The sequence below is a fragment of the Asterias rubens genome, chromosome 7, assembly GCF_902459465.1.
Source record: "Asterias rubens chromosome 7, eAstRub1.3, whole genome shotgun sequence".
NCBI classification, from domain to species: domain Eukaryota; kingdom Metazoa; phylum Echinodermata; class Asteroidea; order Forcipulatida; family Asteriidae; genus Asterias; species Asterias rubens.
The window spans coordinates 17,824,433-17,835,395 of NC_047068.1; the positions used below are offsets into that span (position 1 = coordinate 17,824,433).

The 10,963-nt window shown below is 38.7% G+C and overlaps 1 long non-coding RNA gene across 1 annotated transcript; it reads left to right on the plus strand.

Moving 5' to 3' along the window:
- The first annotated feature begins 7 nt into the window (after positions 1-7).
- On the plus strand, positions 8-10,094 carry LOC117292673. Its single transcript, XR_004519309.1, has 4 exons — positions 8-91; positions 6,726-6,791; positions 7,613-7,704; positions 9,517-10,094. It is a non-coding gene; the product is annotated as an uncharacterized LOC117292673 (long non-coding RNA).
- Positions 10,095-10,963: the final 869 nt, after the last annotated feature.

Below are 10,963 nucleotides of genomic sequence, written 5' to 3' on the forward strand. Positions count from 1 at the left end.
ATGTTTTCTCACAGACCATCCTTTTATCCCCCGGTAGTAATCCACATTTTATTGCGAAATCGGTCTACAAAAGCGAGACAAGATGATATAGGTAAGTAAACTAATACCCATAGCATCCAGAGGAAACTTTCTTTTGGGAAAATGTGTTTTAAAAACCAACAAAAATTAAGAAAACTTTAGGCTTCACTTATTTAAAAAGGTGAGGCGGCGATTTTGAAACAACACACGCGGTGTGGAATTATTTTAGTCGAGCTCGTACACTTAAAAAGAGAAAAGCCCTTCTACAAATGTTTTAAATGTGTACAAGACTGACTATTTTGTTATAAATTGTAGACATGGTGTTGTGTACGTGAAGGGGTAAATTTTGCGTATTTGCACAATTTATGGGGGTGCTTGATTGACTAGACTAGCTAGTTTAGGCCTTGGTTGTTGGTGGGGTTGGCCATGGAGCAATAAACTAACTAGTTTATTGCTCCATGGGTGGGCATACTCCTAGAACTATTTCAGTTTCGTCCGACTATATCATCACCCGTAACCTCATAGGTTTATATCTCTCACGTGTTAAAACTTGAACGATCATGGTTCAATCATTGTTCAATGAATTTTGGAATCAGAAATCTCTCTTTATTTTAATTTTAATCTCGCCAAAATTAGGCTCTATGTATGTGTCCTTTGATATCTCAATGTCCTAGGGGGCGACCAGAGAACCCACTCCGCAATCTCAAAAAATGTTAAAAGTTATAAATTCTTACCGTAATTCAGTCCCCAACTACTCCACGACACGTGACGAGCGTGCGCATATTATTTTTTTCCCAGGGCAAATGTGGAGAATTATAGCACACGATCGTCCGTCCTAGAATAATAAAAATACTCGATCCGTGCTTTGTGTACAAAATATATGGACACGCGTCTAGGAATCAGACGTCTTGTTCCCAAACTGGTCCATATGTTTTTGTACGCAAAGCACGGATTGAGTGGTTTTTTATTCTAGGACAAACATGTGTAGATAATTTTCCACGTTTGTCTTGGGAAAAAAATAATATGCGCACGCTCGTCACGTTTGTAACTTTTAACATTTTTTTAAATTGCGGAGTGGGTTCTCTGGTCGCCCCCTCGGACATTGAGATATCAAAGGACACATGGAGCCTATTTTTGGCCAGATTAAAATAAAAATAAAGAGAGATTTCTGATTCAAAAATTCATTGAACAATGATTGAACCATGATCGTTTAACGCGTGAGAGATATAAACCTATGAGGTTACGGGAGACGATAGCCCGACGAAACCGAAATAGTCCTAGGATTAGGGTGGGCAGAGTACAAGGGAGGGGCCGTGGCATATCAATTTGTAATGACAATTAAGCCGCTGCAGTGTGAAACCCCCTGCGTACGCGCGTTTCTGAGCAAAAACCAACGCATTTCACTCTTTTTTCGTCACACTCACTACTCCTTACTCCTTTACTGTGTGAACTTGTTGTTTGCAGAAAAAGAAAGATGAATACATCCCCTTTTACATAGTATCTCTTTTTTGGAGATTACTATTATTTTTCCTCTGTAATTTTTCGATTTAAAACTTGTAGTTTCGTACCGTTTTGCGTGAGAAACTAAAAAATAACGTCATTTTTTACAACCTAGCAGGGTCATTCCGTGTCAAATCAACCAGTGGTCCCCAGGTGACCCTCTCAGATTTTGATGAAACTTCATCAGAATGATTGGATGTTGCAAAAATGAACACATACAAAAAAGCTAAGTCATATTCCATGTCGTTTTCGAGATATGACCGTTTGAAATTTGGCCAAGGCGGCCATTTTGTGCTCGCGCGAGACGCGAAAAGTGATTTTTGTGATAATTTCCGACTTTGAAAGCTCATAATTTAGTTTTTGTACCAGGTAGAGAGCTCAAATTCAGTATTCCATCTTACTTTTTGCCAAATTTCATGAATCTGCACTCAATTTAAATGTATTTCCTTTAATTTTCTAGTTATGGTCACCCAAAGTAGGCACTTTAATCAGCCGAAAATGTTTTTTGTGATTTTTGGGGTCACCCTGTGCCCACATGAGAGGTCAAATAAATCCTATATTCCCTAGGTATTATCTATGGGTGCATGTTTATACCCATAAGCAATTATAAGCTCACCAATGCAATAATTTAGAAATAGCATGGGCCCAAAGTTGGTTCCAGCCAGAAAAAGGTCAAAAAGACCCCGCCCGTCTTGACCCCGGTTGACCCCGCGATCAATTGAAATGTTTTTTGAAATTGATACCAGTTAAACATATATATTATATCTACTTATACACCAATTTTCAGCTTTGGCACTCAACTCCTTCATGGTGTGGTGGCAATTTGAATATTATATGTTTTTGGCACATTTTAATGTAATATCATACAGTATACATGTACATGTACATGCATGTACACATGTACAATACATGGTAAAATATGTTTGAAGCTTGTGTAACTTATTTTTTTCTGGCTAGCAAAAAAGTAAGTTTATTTGTGTTATTGTTTTTAGAAATGGGTTGATGATGCATGTTTTTAACTGCAATAAATAATTTAAGGCAGGTACCACGAAGTGCTGCAAAATTCTCCCATAACACACAAAATATTGGAACCATACCCCAGTATGGAACCATACCCCAGTGTACCGTGTGTAGTTTCACTTGAAACATGGATCACACCACACAATACAAATTAAATCTGCCAGTACTTAACACTAACTATCTGTCATATTCTTCTCTGGTTTTAACCCAACCCCAGTCCCCTTTGTTTCCTCCATGCTATGTTTATGCTGGTTAAACTTTCCAATCACATGGTCACCTCATTTGCATATTAAACGCTGGTATTACTTTCCATACACTACTTTTTTAGAACAATACTTCTCTAATGTGTATCACATGCAAACACTCATTTCTCAAACAAAATATGTACTTGTGTATCACGCAGACACCACAGATGCCAATGCGTTGATGTTACTTTTTGCTAGCCAGAAAAAATAAGTTACACAAGCTTCAAACATATATTACCATGTATTGTATGTGTACATGAATGTACATGTACATGTACACTGTATGATATTACATTAAAATGTGCCAAAAACATATAACATTCAAATTGCCACCACACCATGAAGGAGTTGAGTGCCAAAGCTGAAAATTGGTGTATAAGTAGATATAATATATATGTTTAACTGGTATCAATTTCAAAAAACATTTCAATTGATCGCGGGGTCAACCGGGGTCAAGACGGGCGGGGTCTTTTTGACCTTTTTCTGGCTGGAACCAACTTTGGGCCCATGCTATTTCTAAATTATTGCATTGGTGAGCTGATAATTGCTTATGGGTATAAACATGCACCCATAGATAATACCTAGGGAATATAGGATTTATTTGACCCCTCATGTGGGCACAGGGTGACCCCAAAAATCACAAAAAACATTTTTGGCTGATTAAAGTGCCTGTTTTAGGTGACCATAACTAGAAAATTAAAGGAGATACATCTAAATTGAGTGCAGATTCATGAAATTTGGCAAGAAGTAAGATGGAATACCAAATTTGAGCTCTCTACCTGGTACAATAATTAAATTATGAGCTTTCAAAGTCGGAAATTATCAAAAAAATCACTTTTCGCGTCCCGCGCGAGCACAAAATGGCCGCCTCGACCAAATTTCAATGGGTCATATCTCGCAAACGACATGGAGTATGACTTAGCTTTTTTGTATGTGTTCATTTGAGCCACATTCAATCATTCTGATGAAGTTTCATCAAAATCTGAGGGGGTCACCTGGGAACTTTTCTGAAAACTGGTTGATTTGACACGGAATGACCCAGCAGCCTTTCAAAAGGCCGTATCTAGGGCCCCCTAGCATTGAGTTAAACTTTATTGTATAAGCTTTAATCTGGTGAGACAATCATTCTGATAGGAGCAATATTTCCTCCGTCAATCTGGGCAACAACAAGTTGAACCAATAAACGATCTCGTAACAAATCCCCTATCACACTGCACAAAATCGATCAGTGCTTATAGTCACAGAGCCACACACAAATCCAGGAGCGCGCACGCGCTGCAGCAGTGTGTGTGTGTATATTCGATGTTGTCTTAGTTGACTTTTCAGTGTTATACAAATTCATATGCCTACTCCTAGAACTATGAGGTTCTGCTTATGCCAATAACACCAATGCATGCGCATCGTGTCTGAGAACCATGCAAATAGGCTACAAATAATAGGGTACATTTAAAAAAGGACTAAACATGCTAAAACACACTTTGAACATGTTTTTTTTTAGACCCAAATCTAAATTTAGCCTCTACCCAGAAGCTCGCTCAGGGTACACTTCGTGGTTCCCTGCCTCATTTTCATACCCTTTACAGAAGTGAGCAGTGCTCACCCAAGCATGAATTATTTTTCAGACTTTTTGGGTGTATATGAAAGTTGAGTCCATTAGCTGTTTATACATAAAAACCTTTTCCCCCAGAATCATATATTAGTTTTTTGGATAGCCATTTCAACATGGTAGAGCCTAATTTTGGCAAGATAAAAAAAAAGAAAAAAAAAAGAAGAGATTTGCGCAAACAAAATTAAAAGTAGGGCCACTGATTTGCCGTTTCAGAAAAGTGCAAATTCCGTTTGGCAAAAACATGAATTCCGTTTCAGGCACAAAAAATTCTGTTTCATGTTTTGTTAATTAGATAAAAGGTTTTTTAATACCCAGGGACACACTTATAAAAATCAATTTGAGATAAGTTGCACTGTTGACTTCGTAAAATGTTCATTTGAACTGACAAATTTCAAAAAAATACCCAAATTTTTTTATATTTATAATTGTGGATTATTTTGTATACTGCTGTTCGATGAAACAAAAACATGTAGTCAGGGTAAAAAGGTTGCACTGACTGCAGTATCAATGCACATGATGTGATAGACTTGATTCCAAGTCTAAAACTGCAGTTGATTCTCTGCATCAGCCACATTGTAGGCTAATGACAGGAGTGTATCCACAAGAGGGCGCTGTTTCAGCATGATCAAATACTTGGGAACAAGTCTATGGACGTGACCGTTCTCCATCCACAAACAAAATGTCAGCCATTTTGTTTTCGCTTTGGCGACAGAATGTTGACAGTTTACGGTTTTATTTTAGACCTTTCCGAGATGAAAAAACATTGTATGTGTTCTTATAGATCATAGGTAAGCTAGTTTTTCTATTATTGTTAGTAAAAGAGAGGGAGAAAATGCAATTTGGGTCAACAAAAAAAGTTAAAAACGTGCCGCGAATAATATGCCCTTCGCTTAACCATGTTAACAACGTGTGTACATCATGTGTACATCATGTGTGTAAACATGGAGGATGGTGTGAAGTAGAACAGAATGATCCACGGTTACGATCGCGTACTTTGGTCTGATTTCTGATGCTTTTTTAGTTTAACAAAAAGAATCTTAATAAAGAATGCAATTTCAATAGTTTTGGCGTCAAGAAAAAAAGAAAAAAAAAATCAAATTTTCTGAAATCCCGTTTTCCGTTTCAAAGGGCGGATTCCGCGAATTCCGTCCGTTTTCCGCGATCGCGGAAAATCAGTGGCCCTATAAAAGAACCACAGAACCATTATTGGTGTTAGAGATGTCAACCTACAATGCATGACAATGAGGTTATGGGAGACAGCGGAGTGAAACCTCACAGTTCTAGGAGTAGAAGAGGCTCCTCCTTATACAAATATACAATAAAAATACACGTTGGGCATTTTGGGTTGAGGCTAAATTTGGATTTGGGTCTAAAATAAAAACATGTTAAGTGTGTTTTAGCCCTTTTTTAAATGAAACCTATTATTTTTGGGCAACGGTTTCCTTGAAAACTAAGTAAGGTGCACAATCAAAACTCGTATTTGGCAAACAAAATTTTTAATTAATTGTTAACTCACTGAAAAATTGTGCTTTTGCTTTGGTTTGGTGACCAAAATTATAAGCCTAATTTTGTTTCAAGAATAAGCAAAATTTCATTGCGACAATGAAATTGTTCAACTTTACATAGTAATGTGCATCAACAGCACACAACAAACTCAGAAAATACAATTAGCATTTAAATGTGCCCTCTTTTGGCAAAAGTATTGCCATACAGAGACATTAATTTCTTGATTTTGCAGCGAAAGGCTGGCGTAAGGATATACCAAGTTAAGCTTGTTTATATAGCGAATCATTTTACTTTCTAAATTAAATAATAGTTGAGTTGAAATCAAAAGGCCTCTTTCTATTCAGTGGTCCGTTTGCCAGATGCCAGTTTTAAAACACCAGTGGACTAGCCCCAGTTAAATGACCCTGCACAAAATATATTAACTATTTTTTGTATTTATGCATAATGGGCCTTTGGTTGGTAAGCAGTTTGCAACGCTAATTCTATATTCTCACCACTAATTATATCTGCCAACTAAACCCAGGCTGTGTGTAGGGCTATGTCTGAGTTGGTGGCTAGGGCTATTGCTGGCTCTTCACATCATCTTGGAAAGAATGTCCGTATCTATTGTGTTGTAGCAGTAGCTGTAGATGTCGTAATGTGGACATGGCCTCATTTAAAACCCATCCCCTTGTGATTTTTTTTCAATTTTTGGTCCAAATTCGCTAAAACTTATCTCTTGTGACTTGTATTTCAATTTAAGGCTGGACTTACATGTATCCAGGCTTGTATTTTTTTCAATTTTAGATGCAAACTTATTTTGTCCTTTCAAATGTTTTTCTTTGTAGTGTTTGTCCGCCATCGTAATGAAGATGTACAGAGATCAACAGTAACAAACTCATAATGTTCAAAAGGTAAGCTTGACTATATCTGCAACGTATAATTAATGGCCTGACCTTCGACCCGAGCAGAGTTTTTCTAGTCTGTTACGGTCAGAACTTCAAGCCATTAAATTGTTTTTGGTTTATAGGCTATGTCTGAGTTGGTGTTTATGGCTAGGGCTATGGCTGGCTCTCAGCATCATCTTATAAAGGATGTTGGTATCTTTGGTGTTGTAGCCGTAGCTTTAGATGTTGTTGAGTGGACATGGCCTTATTTTTTAAACCCATCCCAATGATTTATGGCTTTTATGTGACTCCTTGCATTACGCGAAAACGCTACAGGGACGCTGAGGTCACGCACACATTTTTATGCACAATAACCTGCTATTGTCAGATCATTTGCCTCCTTTGACCCCAGTGAGGGCGCTTGTTTCAGGGTTTGACGACACATGCAAGGGGTACATGTAACTGATGCTACTTGGTTTTAACATAGCAGCCCCTCCCCCCCCCCCAACAAATAATCCATGACCCCCCTTGCTATCTGGAAATTGAAATTTATGGTCCCTCCCCCCCCTACACTTAATCCATGACCCCCCTTGCTATCTGGAAATTGAAATTCAGATAATTTATCTGAACATTTGAGACCCCCCCCCCCCATTGAACCTTTTTTTTCCACTTGTGTTTGTTCTGACTTCCTGAGATAATCTTGGGAGTTGAAAACAGTAAATGGCATACCAAGTGTTTGTGATGAAAACAAAAATGCAAACCGATATTTCAGCAACTAATGTTTCCCTATAGTTTTGCCACTGATTCCGTTGTTAAATATGTTTTCCTTTAAATGTTTTTCGTTGTAGTGTTTGGTCAGCCATCGTCATGAAGATGTCAAGAGATCACCAGTAACAAGCTCATACTAATCTGAATATGATGTAGGCCTATAACTAAAAAGGTAAACACATAATTCTTTAACAACTGGTTTTTTTTTGCATTTGAAGTATGTGTTGGCAAATGGAGCTTCACATCAAATAGAACAAGCGCCCATTTTGAGCCTCAAATAAGTAATGGCCCAAGTATGATTAAACTGCTGGACTTGCCCCTTGTGATTTTTTTCTAATTTTAGGTCCTTATTGCATAAAACCAGTGCTGGACTTACCCCTTGTTATTTTTTTCAAGTTAAGGCCCAAATTCAATAAAACTGCTGGACTTACCCCTTGTGATTTGTTTTTAAATTATAGGCCCAAATTTGATAAAACTGCTGGACTAACCCCTTGGGATTTTTCAATTTAGGCCCAAATTTGATCAATCTGCTGGACTTACCCCTTGAGATTTTTTAAATTTAGGCCCAACTTTTAGAAAACTGCCGAACTTGAAATTTTTTCCAATTTTAGGTGCAAACTTATTTTGTCTTTTTTTCCTAGTGGTGTTTGTCAGCCATCATCATGAAGATGTCAAGAGATCACCAGTAACAAGCTCATACTAATCTGAATATGATGTAGGCCTATAACTAAACAGGTAAACACATAAATTCTTATTAATTGTTTTTGTTGGCCTTTGAAGTATGTGTTGGCATATAGAGCTTCACATCAAATAAAACTAACGCCAAATTTAAAATCATCTAGCTAAAGTCTAATCACCTTGTAATGCCATGCATTTTAAGCCTCAAATAATTAATGGCCCAAGTATGATTAAACTGCTGGACTTACCCCTTGTTTTGTTTTTTTCAATTTTAGGCCCAATTCGACAAAATAAAACTGCTGGACAAACCCCTTGCGATTTTATCAATTTTAGGCCCAAATTCGATAAAACTGCTAAGTCAAAGCTGTGGTAGTTTGAAGGTCACACTGAGTGTTGTACCAGAACAAAATGTGTCATAAAAGCCAGGTCTGAGGCTGCATGGTGCTGGTAGTCTTAATAAGCAGTACTTCTGATTAAATTTGGGGTGTGGGGGGGGGTGTCTGTATCATCTCCTCCCCTCCCCCCCCCCCCCCAATTCAAACCTTTTTAGGTCAGTATTCCACTAAAATTATCTAATTATAAAATTTGAGAATATAATTGACCAATAAAACCTTGACTTGACAAAAGGAAAGACAGCAAAACGTTCTTACATTTGGATTTGTTGTTGTCTTGTGAAATAATATTAGTACAAGGCACCGACCATGAATCGCAGAACCTCGGCCGTTAGCCACAGCAGATAAATAATCTGCCAGGGTATAGTGTAGAAACCCGAGAATGCTTTAATTTCCATTTAGCAAAATAGCCAAACATAATAATAAACTACAGTGCAGCCTGTCGTGTGGGTCATTTTTGTATAACAAACGGACAACAAAAGTTCTGGAACTGGGGATGAGGCAAAAGGGGGATAAGGGGTGCATTATTTCTGCTACTTTCTGTCCCTCTTTTAATGGGTGACAAGTGTATCACCACAGGGGCATGCCTGTGCAAGATACACAAAGAAATATCCAGGTGGTTATTTTCGTCACCATAAGCTTCTCTCCATCCCACGGGTAAATAGGTACCTGTGAGGACTGTATACTCTCCAGGGAGTTGAGATGGTTTATGGAATGATTTAAGGCCCAGTGACCAGGGGTAATAATGTTGAAGCGCCATGAGCGTCACTTCGTGACGAACCTGGGCGCTATAAGAAGCCACCATTATTGTTATTATTAAATAAAGAGGTGGTCTAAATTGCCCATGTAAGAGTTTTGATGACAAAATACTGGCTTACAATTACATAATTCTATCTGTTAACTTGACCTTTCAGGGCCAGTAGTTCCTGAAACCAAGTATGGATGGAGTCTCTGCTACCGACCACCTTTAAGGCTGCAGGGTATAAAGGAGATCAACTGCCTTGGAAAACATCAGTATCTTCAAGACATCTTAGCAGCTCATCTGTGGACCATGAATTAACAAAAGTAAGATATTCTTTTTAGATGAGTAAAGCCCGGTTGATACTTCCTGCGAATGCAAATGCAGAGCGAATGTTGACGTCACAAATCCGCAACTAATAATTCGCAGCAGTTCAAATCTGCTCACTTTTGAATTTCGTTGCGAAAAGAGGGTTCTGACGTCAAATTCACATCGCAATCGCATTTGCAAGAAGTATGAACCGGGCTTACATGTGTAGATTTTTGATGCTTTACATGTAGTGGGTTGTTTTGGCAGCTCACTATACAGTTGGCATCTTGTAAATAAGTACACCATTGCAAGCAAGCAAGCATATACGCGTTTTTGTTGTTGCGCTAACTTGGTGGTGCGTGCGGACCAAAGACTAAAGGGACCTGGACACGTGCACGTGGCATGTGGGGTCCTACTTCCGGCTCGGGCCACTGGGTGGTTGATCTTAAAGGTGCATTCGGGCTCCTCATCTGCTAGGATGGTGCCGGTGTTATCACAAATGGTTGACCAACGGAAGTAGTCCCTAAGTTCTTTCCAACTAGGGACCGCGTTAGTACAGTAGGGGACTGTCCCTCCTTCTGGGACGGCGGACCTGACCCATCCGACAGGATGGTGCAAAGGCCCTGAAGATCTGGAAACCGTGTGGGGCAGGTATCCTGGGACCTTCACGTGGTAGCCCTGTTTTAGACGAACCTTACCAGGATAAATAGGCCAAATTTGAAACTGAAATATATTGCTTGCATGGGTGTACTTAACTACAAGATTGCGCTAAAATCATACTCTGTTCAATTAGATTATTAAAACAAGACTAATGCAAGAATAAATCCTTTGTTTTACATGTGAACCAACTGCGAGGTGGCATAACAACTGCATCTCCTCAGGACCGATTGTCATCCATGAAACAGCACCAGTCAACAGTGTCAGTTCGTAAGCGAGGCCTTAATGCATAAACCCAGGGAGATTCAAGCTCAACAGAATGGAGGGCTGACACCTGTTGCAGCCTCAGGACTATCAACATTTTGCATATTTATCAAATATTTCTCAAAAATCAACCAGGCTCCGTTGCCCCTTGCCATTGCCTTGGTGCCCTTGAAATGCTCCAGTAGAAATTTAAAATTTCCTCATAGGGTGCCCTTTGCCAAAGAGAAAATGCCTTAGTGCCCTTGCCCTTCAAAAGCGGGGGCATACAGGTCTGAAGGGTATATAAAAAAACGCCTTGTAAATTTATCAAACTTATCTGCCTGAAAATGCATTGAGTATTTAACAAAAAGTATTGCATAACAATTTTTTGCCCAAACACTCATAAAGGCTTT